Here is a 13,310-nt window from a genome sequence, read left to right on the forward strand (position 1 = left end):
AGCCCTGTTCGTCAGGGAAAGCCCGGAACCCCGATGTCTGTGGTGCTGTAGATGCGCTGCCAATGGCCGGTGAGGAGCAGCAAGAGCTTGTCTGGCTGGCACTTTCGGTGTGGGAGCAATCGTCCGACGTTCATGCTTTTTCGGGGTTTTTTTCAGTGGGGCCCCCAGGTGCAGCTGGTGGTAAACGTCGAAGCCCTGTTCGTCAGGGAAAGCCCGGAGCCCCGATGTCTGTGGTGCTGTAGATGCGCTGCCAATGGCCGGTGATGAGCAGCAAGAGCTTGACTGGCTGGCACTTTTGGTGTGGGAGCAATCGTCCAACGTTCGTGATTTTTCTTGGGTTTTTTTCCAATGGGCGCCCGGGTGCAGCTGGTGGTAAACGTCGAAGCCCGGTTCGTCAGGGAAAGCCCGGAGCCCCGATGTCTGTGGTGCTGTAGATGCGCTGCCAATGGCCGGTGAGGAGCAGCAAGAGCTTGACTGGCTGGCACTTTCGGTGTGGGAGCAATCGTCCAACGTTCGTGATTTTTCGGGGTTTTTTTCAGTGGGCCCCCCAGGTGCAGCTGGTGGTAAACGTCGAAGCCCTGTTCGTCAGGGAAAGCCCGGAGCCCCGATGTCTGTGGTGCTGTAGATGCGCTGCCAATGGCCGGGGAGGAGCAGCAAGAGTTTGACTGGCTGGAACTTTTTGTGTGGGAGTAATCGTCCGACGTTCATGATTTTTCGGGGTTTTTTTCAGTGGGCCCCCCAGGTGCAGCTGGTGGTAAACGTTGAAGCCCTGTTCGTCAGGGAAAGCCCGGAGCCCCGATGTCTGTGGTGCTGTAGATGCGCTGCCAATGGCCGGTGATGAGCAGCAAGAGCTGGACTGGCTGGCACTTTTTGTGTGGGAGCAATCGTCCAACGTTCGTGATTTTTCTTGGGTTTTTTTCCAATGGGCGCCCAGGTGCAGCTGGTGGTAAGCGTCGAAGCCCTGTTCGTCAGGGAAAGCCCGGAGCCCCGATGTCTGTGGTGCTGTAGATGCGCTGCCAATGGCCGGTGAGGAGCAGCAAGAGCTTGACTGGCTGGCACTTTCGGTGTGGGAGTAATCATCCGACGTTCCCGATTTTTCGGGGTTTCATTCTGTGGGCCCCCCAGGTGCAGCTGTTGGTAAACATCGAAGCCCTGTTCGTCAGGGAAAGCCCAAAGCCCTGATGTCTGTGGTGCTGTAGATGTGCTGCCAATGGCCGGTGAGGAGCAGCAAGAGCTTGACTGGCTGGCACTTTCGGTGTGGGAGCAATCGTCCGACGTTCGTGATTTTTCGGGGATTTTTCCAGTGGGGGCCCCAGGTGCAGCTGGTGGTAAATATCAAAGCCCTGTTCGTCAGGGAAAGCCCGGAGCCCCGATGTCTGTGGTGCTGTAAATGCGCTGCCAATGGCCAGTGAGGAGCAGCAGGAGCTTGACTGGCTGGCACTTTTTGTGTGGGAGCAATCGTCTGACCTTCGTGATTTTTCGGGTTTTTCTGGAGTGGGCGACCAGGTGCAGCTGGTGGTAAACGTCGAAGCCCGGTTCGTCAGGGAAAGCCCTGAGCCCCGATGTCTGTGGTGCTGTAGATGCGCTGCCAATGGCCGGTGATGAGCAGCAAGAGCTTGACTGGCTGGCACTTCCGGTGTGGGAGCAATCGTCCAACGTTCGTGATTTTTCGGGGTTTTTTTCAGTGGGCGCCCAGGTGCAGCTGGTGGTAAACGTCGAAGCCCTGTTCGTCAGGGAAAGCCCGGAGCCCCGATGTCTGTGGTGCTATAGATGCGCTGCCAATGGCCGGTGAGGAGCAGCAAGAGCTTGACTGGCTGGCACTTTTTGTGTGGGAGCAATCGTCCGAAGTTTGTGATTTTTCTTGGGTTTTTTTCCAATGGGCGCCCAGGTGCAGCTGGTGGTAAGCGTCGAAGCCCTGTTCGTCAGGGAAAGCCCGGAGCCCCGATGTCTGTGGTGCTGTAGATGCGCTGCCAATGGCCGGTGATGAGCAGCAAGAGCTTGACTGGCTGGCATTTTCGGTGTGGGAGCAATCGTCCGACGTTCATGATTTTTCGGGGCTTTTTTCAGTTGGCCCCCCAGGTGCAGTTGGTGGTAAACGTCGAAGTCCTGTTCGTTAGGGAAAGCCCGGAGCCCTGATGTCTGTGGTGCTGTAGATGTGCTGCCAATGGCCGGGGAGGAGCAGCAAGAGCTTGAGTGGCTGGCACTTTTTGTGTGGGAGCAATCGTCCAACGTTCGTGATTTTTCGGGGTTTTTTTCAGTGGGCGCCCAGGTGCAGCTGGTGGTAAACGTCGAAGCCCTGTTCGTCAGGGAAAGCCCGGAGCCCCGATGTCTGTGGTGCTGTAGATGCGCTGCCAATGGCCGGGGAGGAGCAGCAAGAGCTTGACTGGCTGGCACTTTTTGTGTGGGAGCAATTGTCCGACGTTTGTGATTTTTCGGGTTTTTTTGGAGTGGACTCCCAGGCACAGGTGGTGGTAAACGTCGAAGCCCTGTTCGTCAGGGAAAGCCCGGAACCCCGATGTCTGTGGTGCTGTAGATGCGCTGCCAATGGCCGGTGAGGAGCAGCAAGAGCTTGACTGGCTGGCACTTTTGGTGTGGAAGCAATTGTCCGACGTTTGTGATTTTTCGGGTTTTCTTGGAGTGGACTCCCAGGCACAGGTGGTGGTAAACGTCGAAGCCCTGTTCGTCAGGGAAAGCCCGGAACCCCGATGTCTGTGGTGCTGTAGATGCGCTGCCAATGGCCGGTGAGGAGCAGCAAGAGCTTGTCTGGCTGGCACTTTCGGTGTGGGAGCAATCGTCCGACGTTCATGCTTTTTCGGGGTTTTTTTCAGTGGGGCCCCCAGGTGCAGCTTGTGGTAAACGTCGAAGCCCTGTTCGTCAGGGAAAGCCCGGAGCCCCGATGTCTGTGGTGCTGTAGATGCGCTGCCAATGGCCGGTGATGAGCAGCAAGAGCTTGACTGGCTGGCACTTTTGGTGTGGGAGCAATCGTCCAACGTTCGTGATTTTTCTTGGGTTTTTTTCCAATGGGCGCCCAGGTGCAGCTGGTGGTAAGCGTCGAAGCCCTGTTCGTCAGGGAAAGCCCAGAGCCCCGATGTCTGTGGTGCTGTAGATGCGCTGCCAATGGCCGGTGAGGAGCAGCAAGAGCTTGTCTGGCTGGCACTTTTGGTGTGGGAGCAATCATCCGACGTTCCCGATTTTTCAGGGTTTCTTTCAGTGGGCCCCCCAGGTGCAGCTGGTGGTAAACGTCGAAGCCCTGTTCGTTAGGGAAAGCCCGGAGCCCCGATGTCTGTGGTGCTGTAGATGTGCTGCCAATGGCCGGGGAGGAGCAGCAAGAGCTTGACTGGCTGGCACTTTCGGTGTGGGAGCAATCGTCCGAAGTTCATGCTTTTTCGGGGATTTTTTCAGTGGGGGCCCCAGGTGCAGCTGGTGGTAAACGTCGAAGCCCTGTTCGTCAGGGAAAGCCCGGAGGCCCGATGTCTGTGGTGCTGTAGATGCGCTGCCAATGGCCGGTGATGAGCAGCAAGAGCTTGACTGGCTGGCACTTTCGGTGTGGGAGCAATCGTCCAATGTTCGTGATTTTTCGGGGTTTTTTTCAGTGGGCGCCCAGGTGCAGCTGGTGGTAAACGTCGAAGCCCTGTTCGTCAGGGAAAGCCCGGAGCCCCGATGTCTGTGGTGCTGTAGATGCGCTGCCAATGGCCGGTGATTAGCAGCAAGAGCTTGTCTGGCTGGCACTTTCGGTGTGGGAGCAATCGTCCGACGTTCATGCTTTTTCGGGGTTTTTTTCAGTGGGGCCCCCAGGTGCAGCTGGTGGTAAACGTCGAAGCCCTGTTCGTCAGGGAAAGCCCGGAGCCCCGATGTCTGTGGTGCTGTAGACGCGCTGCCAATGGCCGGGGAGGAGCAGCAAGAGCTTGACTGGCTGGCACTTTTGGTGTGGGAGCAATCGTCCGACGTTCGTGATTTTTAGGGTTTTTCTGGAGTGGGCGCCCAGGTGCAGGTGGTGGTAAACGTCGAAGCCCTGTTCGTCAGGGAAAGCCCGGAGCCCCGATGTCTGTGGTGCTGTAGATGCGCTGCCAATGGCCGGTGAGGAGCAGCAGGAGCTTGACTGGCTGGCACTTTTTGTGTGGGAGCAATCGTCTGACGTTCGTGATTTTTCGGGTTTTTCTGGAGTGGGCGCCCAAGTGAAGCTGGTGGTAAACGTCGAAGCCCGGTTCGTCAGGGAAAGCCCGGAGCCCCGATGTCTGTGGTGCTGTAGATGCGCTGCCAATGGCCGGGGAGGAGCAGCAAGAGCTTGACTGGCTGGCACTTTCGGTGTGGGAGCAATCGTCCAACGTTCGTGATTTTTCGGGGTTTTTTTCAGTGGGCGCCCAGGTGCTGGTGGTGGTAAACGTCGAAGCCCTGTTCGTCAGGGAAAGCCCGGAGCCCCGATGTCTGTGGTGCTGTAGATGCGCTGCCAATGGCCAGTGAGGAGCAGCAAGAGCTTGTCTGGCTGGCACTTTCGGTGTGGGAGCAATCGTACGACGTTCATGATTTTTCGGGGTTTTTTTCAGTGGGCGCCCAGGTGCAGCTGGTGGTAAACGTCGAAGCCCTGTTCGTCAGGGAAAGCCCGGAGCCCCGATGTCTGTGGTGCTGTAGATGCGCTGCCAATGGCCGGGGAGGAGCAGCAAGAGCTTGACTGGCTGGCACTTTTTGTGTGGGAGCAATCGTCCGACGTTCATGATTTTTCAGGGTTTTTTTCAGTGGGCCCCCCAGGTGCAGATGGTGGTAAACGTCGAAGCCCTGTTCGTCAGGGAAAGCCCGGAGCCCCGATGTCTGTGGTGCTGTAGATGCGCTGCCAATGGCCGGTGAGGAGCAGCAAGAGCTTGACTGGCTGGCACTTTTTGTGTGGGAGCAATTGTCCGACGTTTGTGATTTTTCGGGTTTTTTTGGAGTTGACTCCCAGGCACAGGTGGTGGTAAACGTCGAAGCCCTGTTCGTCAGGGAAAGCCCGGAACCCCGATGTCTGTGGTGCTGTAGATGCGCTGCCAATGGCCGGTGAGGAGCAGCAAGAGCTTCTCTGGCTGGCACTTTCGGTGTGGGAGCAATCGTCCGACGTTCATGCTTTTTCGGGGTTTTTTTCAGTGGGGCCCCCAGGTGCAGCTGGTGGTAAACGTCGAAGCCCTGTTCGTCAGGGAAAGCCCGGAGCCCCGATGTCTGTGGTGCTGTAGATGCGCTGCCAATGGCCGGTGATGAGCAGCAAGAGCTTGACTGGCTGGCACTTTTGGTGTGGGAGCAATCGTCCAACGTTCGTGATTTTTCTTGGGTTTTTTTCCAATGGGCGCCCAGGTGCAGCTGGTGGTAAGCGTCGAAGCCCTGTTCGTCAGGGAAAGCCCGGAGCCCCGATGTCTGTGGTGCTGTAGATGCGCTGCCAATGGCCGGTGAGGAGCAGCAAGAGCTTGTCTGGCTGGCACTTTTGGTGTGGGAGTAATCATCCGACGTTCCCGATTTTTCAGGGTTTCTTTCAGTGGGCCCCCCAGGTGCAGCTGGTGGTAAACGTCGAAGCCCTGTTCGTTAGGGAAAGCCCGGAGCCCCGATGTCTGTGGTGCTGTAGATGTGCTGCCAATGGCCGGGGAGGAGCAGCAAGAGCTTGACTGGCTGGCACTTTCGGTGTGGGAGCAATCGTCCGAAGTTCATGCTTTTTCGGGAATTTTTTCAGTGGGGGCCCCAGGTGCAGCTGGTGGTAAATATCGAAGCCCTGTTCGTCAGGGAAAGCCCGGAGCCCCGATGTCTGTGGTGCTGTAAAAGCGCTGCCAATGGCCAGTGAGGAGTAGCAGGAGCTTGACTGGCGGGCACTTTTTGTGTGGGAGCAATCGTCTGACGTTCGTGATTTTTCGGGTTTTTCTGGAGTGGGCGACCAGGTGCAGCTGGTGGTAAACGTCGAAGCCCGGTTCGTCAGGGAAAGCCCGGAGCCCCGATGTCTGTGGTGCTGTAGATGCGCTGCCAATGGCCGGGGAGGAGCAGCAAGAGCTTGACTGGCTGGCACTTTCGGTGTGGGAGCAATCGTCCAACGTTCGTGATTTTTCGGGGTTTTTTTCAGTGGGCGCCCAGGTGCTGGTGGTGGTAAACGTCGAAGCCCTGTTCGTCAGGGAAAGCCCGGAGCCCCGATGTCTGTGGTGCTGTAGATGCGCTGCCAATGGCCGGTGAGGAGCAGCAAGAGCTTGTCTGGCTGGCACTTTCGGTGTGGGAGCAATCGTCCGACGTTCATGATTTTTCGGGGCTTTTTTCAGTTGGCCCCCCAGGTGCAGCTGGTGGTAAACGTCGAAGCCCTGTTCGTCAGGGAAAGCCCGGAGCCCTGATGTCTGTAGTGCTGTAGATGTGCTGCCAATGGCCGGGGAGGAGCAGCAAGAGTTTGACTGGCTGGAACTTTTTGTGTGGGAGCAATCGTCCGACGTTCATGATTTTTCAGGGTTTTTTTCAGTGGGCCCCCCAGGTGCAGCTGGTGGTAAACGTCGAAGCCCTGTTCGTCAGGGAAAGCCCGGAGCCCCGATGTCTGTGGTGCTGTAGATGCGCTGCCAATGGCCAGTGAGGAGCAGCAGGAGCTTGACTGGCTGGCACTTTTTGTGTGGGAGCAATCGTCTGACGTTCGTGATTTTTCGGGGTTTTTTTCAGTGGGCCCCCCAGGTGCAGGTGGTGGTAAACGTCGAAGCCCTGTTCGTCAGGGAAAGCCCGGAGCCCCGATGTCTGTGGTGCTGTAGATGCGCTGCCAATGGCCGGTGATGAGCAGCAAGAGCTTGACTGGCTGGCACTTTCGGTGTGGGAGCAATCGTCCAACGTTCGTGATTTTTCGGGGTTTTTTTCAGTGGGGGCCCCAGGTGCAGCTGGTGGTAAATATCGAAGCCCTGTTCGTCAGGGAAAGCCCGGAGCCCCGATGTCTGTGGTGCTGTAAATGCGCTGCCAATGGCCAGTGAGGAGAAGCAAGAGCTTGACTGGCTGGCACTTTTTGTGTGGGAGCAATCGTCCAACGTTCGTGATTTTTCTTGGGTTTTTTTCCAATGGGCGCCCAGGTGCAGCTGGTGGTAAACGTCGAAGCCCGGTTCGTCAGGGAAAGCCCGGAGCCCCGATGTCTGTGGTGCTGTAGATGCGCTGCCAATGGCCGGTGATGAGCAGCAAGAGCTTGACTGGCTGGCACTTTTTGTGTGGGAGCAATCGTCCAACGTTCGTGATTTTTCGGGGTTTTTTTCAGTGGGCGCCCAGGTGCAGCTGGTGGTAAACGTCGAAGCCCTGTTCGTCAGGGAAAGCCCGGAGCCCCGATGTCTGTGGTGCTGTAGATGCGCTGCCAATGGCCGGGGAGGAGCAGCAAGAGCTTGACTGGCTGGCACTTTTTGTATGGGAGCAATCGTCCGACGTTCATGATTTTTCAGGGTTTTTTTCAGTGGGCCCCCCAGGTGCAGATGGTGGTAAACGTCGAAGCCCTGTTCGTCAGGGAAAGCCCGGAGCCCCGATGTCTGTGGTGCTGTAGATGCGCTGCCAATGGCCGGTGAGGAGCAGCAAGAGCTTGACTGGCTGGCACTTTTTGTGTGGGAGCAATTGTCCGACGTTTGTGATTTTTCGGGTTTTTTTGGAGTGGACTCCCAGGCACAGGTGGTGGTAAACGTCGAAGCCCTGTTCGTCAGGGAAAGCCCGGAACCCCGATGTCTGTGGTGCTGTAGATGCGCTGCCAATGGCCGGTGAGGAGCAGCAAGAGCTTCTCTGGCTGGCACTTTCGGTGTGGGAGCAATCGTCCGACGTTCATGCTTTTTCGGGGTTTTTTTCAGTGGGGCCCCCAGGTGCAGCTGGTGGTAAACGTCGAAGCCCTGTTCGTCAGGGAAAGCCCGGAGCCCCGATGTCTGTGGTGCTGTAGATGCGCTGCCAATGGCCGGTGATGAGCAGCAAGAGCTTGACTGGCTGGCACTTTTGGTGTGGGAGCAATCGTCCAACGTTCGTGATTTTTCTTGGGTTTTTTTCCAATGGGCGCCCAGGTGCAGCTGGTGGTAAGCGTCGAAGCCCTGTTCGTCAGGGAAAGCCCGGAGCCCCGATGTCTGTGGTGCTGTAGATGCGCTGCCAATGGCCGGTGAGGAGCAGCAAGAGCTTGTCTGGCTGGCACTTTTGGTGTGGGAGTAATCATCCGACGTTCCCGATTTTTCAGGGTTTCTTTCAGTGGGCCCCCCAGGTGCAGCTGGTGGTAAACGTCGAAGCCCTGTTCGTTAGGGAAAGCCCGGAGCCCCGATGTCTGTGGTGCTGTAGATGTGCTGCCAATGGCCGGGGAGGAGCAGCAAGAGCTTGACTGGCTGGCACTTTCGGTGTGGGAGCAATCGTCCGAAGTTCATGCTTTTTCGGGGATTTTTTCAGTGGGGGCCCCAGGTGCAGCTGGTGGTAAATATCGAAGCCCTGTTCGTCAGGGAAAGCCCGGAGCCCCGATGTCTGTGGTGCTGTAAAAGCGCTGCCAATGGCGAGTGAGGAGCAGCAGGAGCTTGACTGGCTGGCACTTTTTGTGTGGGAGCAATCGTCTGACGTTCGTGATTTTTCGGGTTTTTCTGGAGTGGGCGACCAGGTGCAGCTGGTGGTAAACGTCGAAGCCCGGTTCGTCAAGGAAAGCCCGGAGCCCCGATGTCTGTGGTGCTGTAGATGCGCTGCCAATGGCCGGTGATGAGCAGCAAGAGCTTGACTGGCTGGCACTTTCGGTGTGGGAGCAATCGTCCAATGTTCGTGATTTTTCGGGGTTTTTTTCAGTGGGCGCCCAGGTGCAGCTGGTGGTAAACGTCGAAGCCCTGTTCGTCAGGGAAAGCCCGGAGCCCCGATGTCTGTGGTGCTGTAGATGCGCTGCCAATGGCCGGTGATTAGCAGCAAGAGCTTGTCTGGCTGGCACTTTCGGTGTGGGAGCAATCGTCCGACGTTCATGCTTTTTCGGGTTTTTTTTCAGTGGGGCCCCCAGGTGCAGCTGGTGGTAAACGTCGAAGCCCTGTTCGTCAGGGAAAGCCCGGAGCCCCGATGTCTGTGGTGCTGTAGACGCGCTGCCAATGGCCGGGGAGGAGCAGCAAGAGCTTGACTGGCTGGCACTTTCGGTGTGGGAGTAATCATCCGACGTTCCCGATTTTTCGGGGTTTCTTTCAGTGGGCCCCCCAGGTGCAGCTGGTGGTAAGCGTCGAAGCCCTTTTCGTCAGGGAAAGCCCGGAGCCCCGATGTCTGTGGTGCTGTAGATGCGCTGCCAATGGCCGGTGAGGAGCAGCAGGAGCTTGACTGGCTGGCACTTTTTGTGTGGGAGCAATCGTCCGACGTTCATGATTTTTCAGGGTTTTTTTCAGTGGGCCCCCCAGGTGCAGCTGGTGGTAAATATCGAAGCCCTGTTCGTCAGGGAAAGCCCGGAGCCCCGATGTCTGTGGTGCTGTAGATGCGCTGCCAATGGCCAGTGAGGAGCAGCAAGAGCTTGACTGGCTGGCACTTTTTGTGTGGGAGGAATCGTCTGACGTTCGTGATTTTTCGGGTTTTTCTGGAGTGGGCGACCAGGTGCAGCTGGTGGTAAACGTCGAAGCCCTGTTCGTCAGGGAAAGCCCGGAGCCCCGATGTCTGTGGTGCTGTAGATGCGCTGCCAATGGCCGGTGATGAGCAGCAAGAGCTTGACTGGCTGGCACTTTCGGTGTGGGAGCAATCGTCCAACGTTCGTGATTTTTCGGGGTTTTTTTCAGTGGGCGCCCAGGTGCAGCTGGTGGTAAACGTCGAAGCCCTGTTCGTCAGGGAAAGCCCGGAGCCCCGATGTCTGTGGTGCTGTAGATGCGCTGCCAATGGCCGGTGATTAGCAGCAAGAGCTTGTCTGGCTGGCACTTTCGGTGTGGGAGCAATCGTCCGACGTTCATGCTTTTTCGGGTTTTTTTTCAGTGGGGCCCCCAGGTGCAGCTGGTGGTAAACGTCGAAGCCCTGTTCGTCAGGGAAAGCCCGGAGCCCCGATGTCTGTGGTGCTGTAGATGCGCTGCCAATGGCCGGGGAGGAGCAGCAAGAGCTTGACTGGCTGGCACTTTTTGTGTGGGAGCAATCGTCCAACGTTCGTGATTTTTCTTGGGTTTTTTTTCTAATGGGCGCCCAGGTGCAGCTGGTGGTAAACGTCGAAGCCCTGTTCGTCAGGGAAAGCCCGGAGCCCCGATGTCTGTGGTGCTGTAGATGCGCTGCCAATGGCCGGTGAGGAGCAGCAGGAGCTTCACTGGCTGGCACTTTCGGTGTGGGAGTAATCATCCGACGTTCCCGATTTTTCGGGGTTTCTTTCAGTGGGCCCCCCAGGTGCAGCTGGTGGTAAGCGTCGAAGCCCTGTTCGTCAGGGAAAGCCCGGAGCCCCGATGTCTGTGGTGCTGTAGATGCGCTGCCAATGGCCGGTGAGGAGCAGCAGGAGCTTGACTGGCTGGCACTTTTTGTGTGGGAGCAATCGTCCGACGTTCGTGATTTTTAGGGTTTTTCTGGAGTGGGCGCCCAGGTGCAGGTGGTGGTAAACGTCGAAGCCCGGTTCGTCAGGGAAAGCCCGGAGCCCCGATGTCTGTGGTGCTGTAGATGCGCTGCCAATGGCCGGTGATGAGCAGCAAGAGCTTGACTGGCTGGCACTTTTTGTGTGGGAGCAATCGTCCAACGTTCGTGATTTTTCGGGGTTTTTTTCAGTGGGCGCCCAGGTGCTGGTGGTGGTAAACGTCGAAGCCCTGTTCGTCAGGGAAAGCCCGGAGCCCCGATGTCTGTGGTGCTGTAGATGCGCTGCCAATGGCCGGGGAGGAGCAGCAAGAGCTTGACTGGCTGGAACTTTTTGTGTGGGAGCAATCATCCGACGTTCATGATTTTTCGGGGTTTTTTTCAGTGGGCCCCCCAGGTGCAGATGGTGGTAAACGTCGAAGCCCTGTTCGTCAGGGAAAGCCCGGAGCCCCGATGTCTCTGGTGCTGTAGATGCGCTGCCAATGGCCGGTGAGGAGCAGCAAGAGCTTGACTGGCTGGCACTTCCGGTGTGGGAGTAATCATCCGACGTTCCCGATTTTTCGGGGTTTCTTTCAGTGGGCCCCCCAGGTGCAGCTGGTGATAAACGTTCAAGCCCTGTTCGTCAGGGAAAGCCCGGAGCCCCGATGTCTGTGGTGCTGTAGATGCGCTGCCAATGGCCGGTGAGGAGCAGCAGGAGCTTGACTGGCTGGCACTTTTTGTGTGGGAGCAATCGTCCGACGTTCGTGATTTTTAGGGTTTTTCTGGAGTGGGCGCCCAGGTGCAGCTGGTGGTAAACGTCGAAGCCCTGTTCGTCAGGGAAAGCCCAGAGCCCCGATGTCTGTGGTGCTGTAGATGCGATGCCAATGGCCGGTGAGGAGCAGCAAGAGCTTGACTGGCTGGCACTTTCGGTGTGGGAGCAATCGTACGACGTTCATGATTTTTCGGGGCTTTTTTCAGTTGGCCCCCCAGGTGCAGCTGGTGGTAAACGTCGAAGCCCTGTTCGTCAGGGAAAGCCCGGAGCCCCGATGTCTGTGGTGCTGTAGATGTGCTGCCAATGGCCGGGGAGGAGCAGCAAGAGCTTGACTGGCTGGAACTTTTTGTGTGGGAGCAATCGTCCGACGTTCATGATTTTTCAGGGTTTTTTTCAGTGGGCCTACCAGGTGCAGCTGGTGGTAAACGTCGAAGCCCTGTTCGTCAGGGAAAGCCCGGAGCCCCGATGTCTGTGGTGCTGTAGATGCGCTGCCAATGGCCGGGGAGGAGCAGCAAGAGTTTGACTGGCTGGAACTTTTTGTGTGGGAGCAATCGTCCGACGTTCATGATTTTTCGGGGTTTTTTTCAGTGGGCCCCCCAGGTGCAGCTGGTGGTAAACGTCGAAGCCCTGTTCGTCAGGGAAAGCCCGGAGCCCCGATGTCTGTGGTGCTGTAGATGCGCTGCCAATGGCCGGTGAGGAGCAGCAAGAGCTTGACTGGCTGGCACTTTCGGTGTGGGAGCAATCGTCCAACGTTCGTGATTTTTCTTGGGTTTTTTTCAGTTGGCCCCCCAGGTGCAGCTGGTGGTAAACGTCGAAGCCCTGTTCGTTAGGGAAAGCCCGGAGCCCCGATGTCTGTAGTGCTGTAGATGCGCTGCCAATGGCCGGTGATGAGCAGCAAGAGCTGGACTGGCTGGCACTTTTGGTGTGGGAGCAATCGTCCAACGTTCGTGATTTTTCTTGGTTTTTTTTCCAATGGGCGCCCAGGTGCAGCTGGTGGTAAGCGTCGAAGCCCTGTTCGTCAGGGAAAGCCCGGAGCCCCGATGTCTGTGGTGCTGTAGATGCGCTGCCAATGGCCGGTGAGGAGCAGCAAGAGCTTGACTGGCTGGCACTTTCGGTGTGGGAGCAATCGTCCGACGTTCGTGATTTTTCGGGGATTTTTCCAGTGGGCGCCCAGGTGCAGCAGGTGGTAAATATCGAAGCCCTGTTCGTCAGGGAAAGCTCAGAGCCCCGATGTCTGTGGTGCTGTAGATGCGCTGCCAATGGCCGGTGAGGAGCAGCAGGAGCTTGACTGGCTGGCACTTTTTGTGTGGGAGCAATCGTCCGACGTTCGTGATTTTTCGGGGCTTTTTTTAGTTGGCCCCCCAGGTGCAGCTGGTGGTAAACGTCGAAGCCCTGTTCGTTAGGGAAAGCCCGGAGCCCCGATGTCTGTGGTGCTGTAGATGTGCTGCCAATGGCCGGGGAGGAGCAGCAAGAGCTTGACTGGCTGGCACTTTCGGTGTGGGAGCAATCGTCCGAAGTTCATGCTTTTTCGGGGATTTTTTCAGTGGGGGCCCCAGGTGCAGGTGGTGGTAAATATCGAAGCCCTGTTCGTCAGGGAAAGCCCGGAGCCCCGATGTCTGTGGTGCTGTAAATGCGCTGCCAATGGCCAGTGAGGAGCAGCAGGAGCTTGACTGGCTGGCACTTTTTGTGTGGGAGCAATCGTCTGACGTTCGTGATTTTTCGGGTTTTTCTGGAGTGGGCGACCAGGTGCAGGTGGTGGTAAACGTCGAAGCCCGGTTCGTCAGGGAAAGCCCGGAGCCCCGATGTCTGTGGTGCTGTAGATGCGCTGCCAATGGCCGGTGATGAGCAGCAAGAGCTTGACTGGCTGGCACTTTCGGTGTGGGAGCAATCGTCCAACGTTCCCGATTTTTCGGGGTTTTTTTCTAATGGGCGCCCAGGTGCAGCTGGTGGTAAACGTCGAAGCCCTGTTCGTCAGGGAAAGCCCGGAGCCCCGATGTCTGTGGTGCTGTAGATGCGCTGCCAATGGATGGTGAGGAGCAGCAAGAGCTTGACTGGCTGGCACTTTCGGTGTGGGAGCAATCGTCCGAAATTTGTGATTTTTCGG

Source organism: Chlamydotis macqueenii, chromosome W (genome assembly GCF_036417535.1).
Source record: "Chlamydotis macqueenii isolate bChlMac1 chromosome W, bChlMac1.mat, whole genome shotgun sequence".
NCBI lineage: Eukaryota > Metazoa > Chordata > Aves > Otidiformes > Otididae > Chlamydotis > Chlamydotis macqueenii.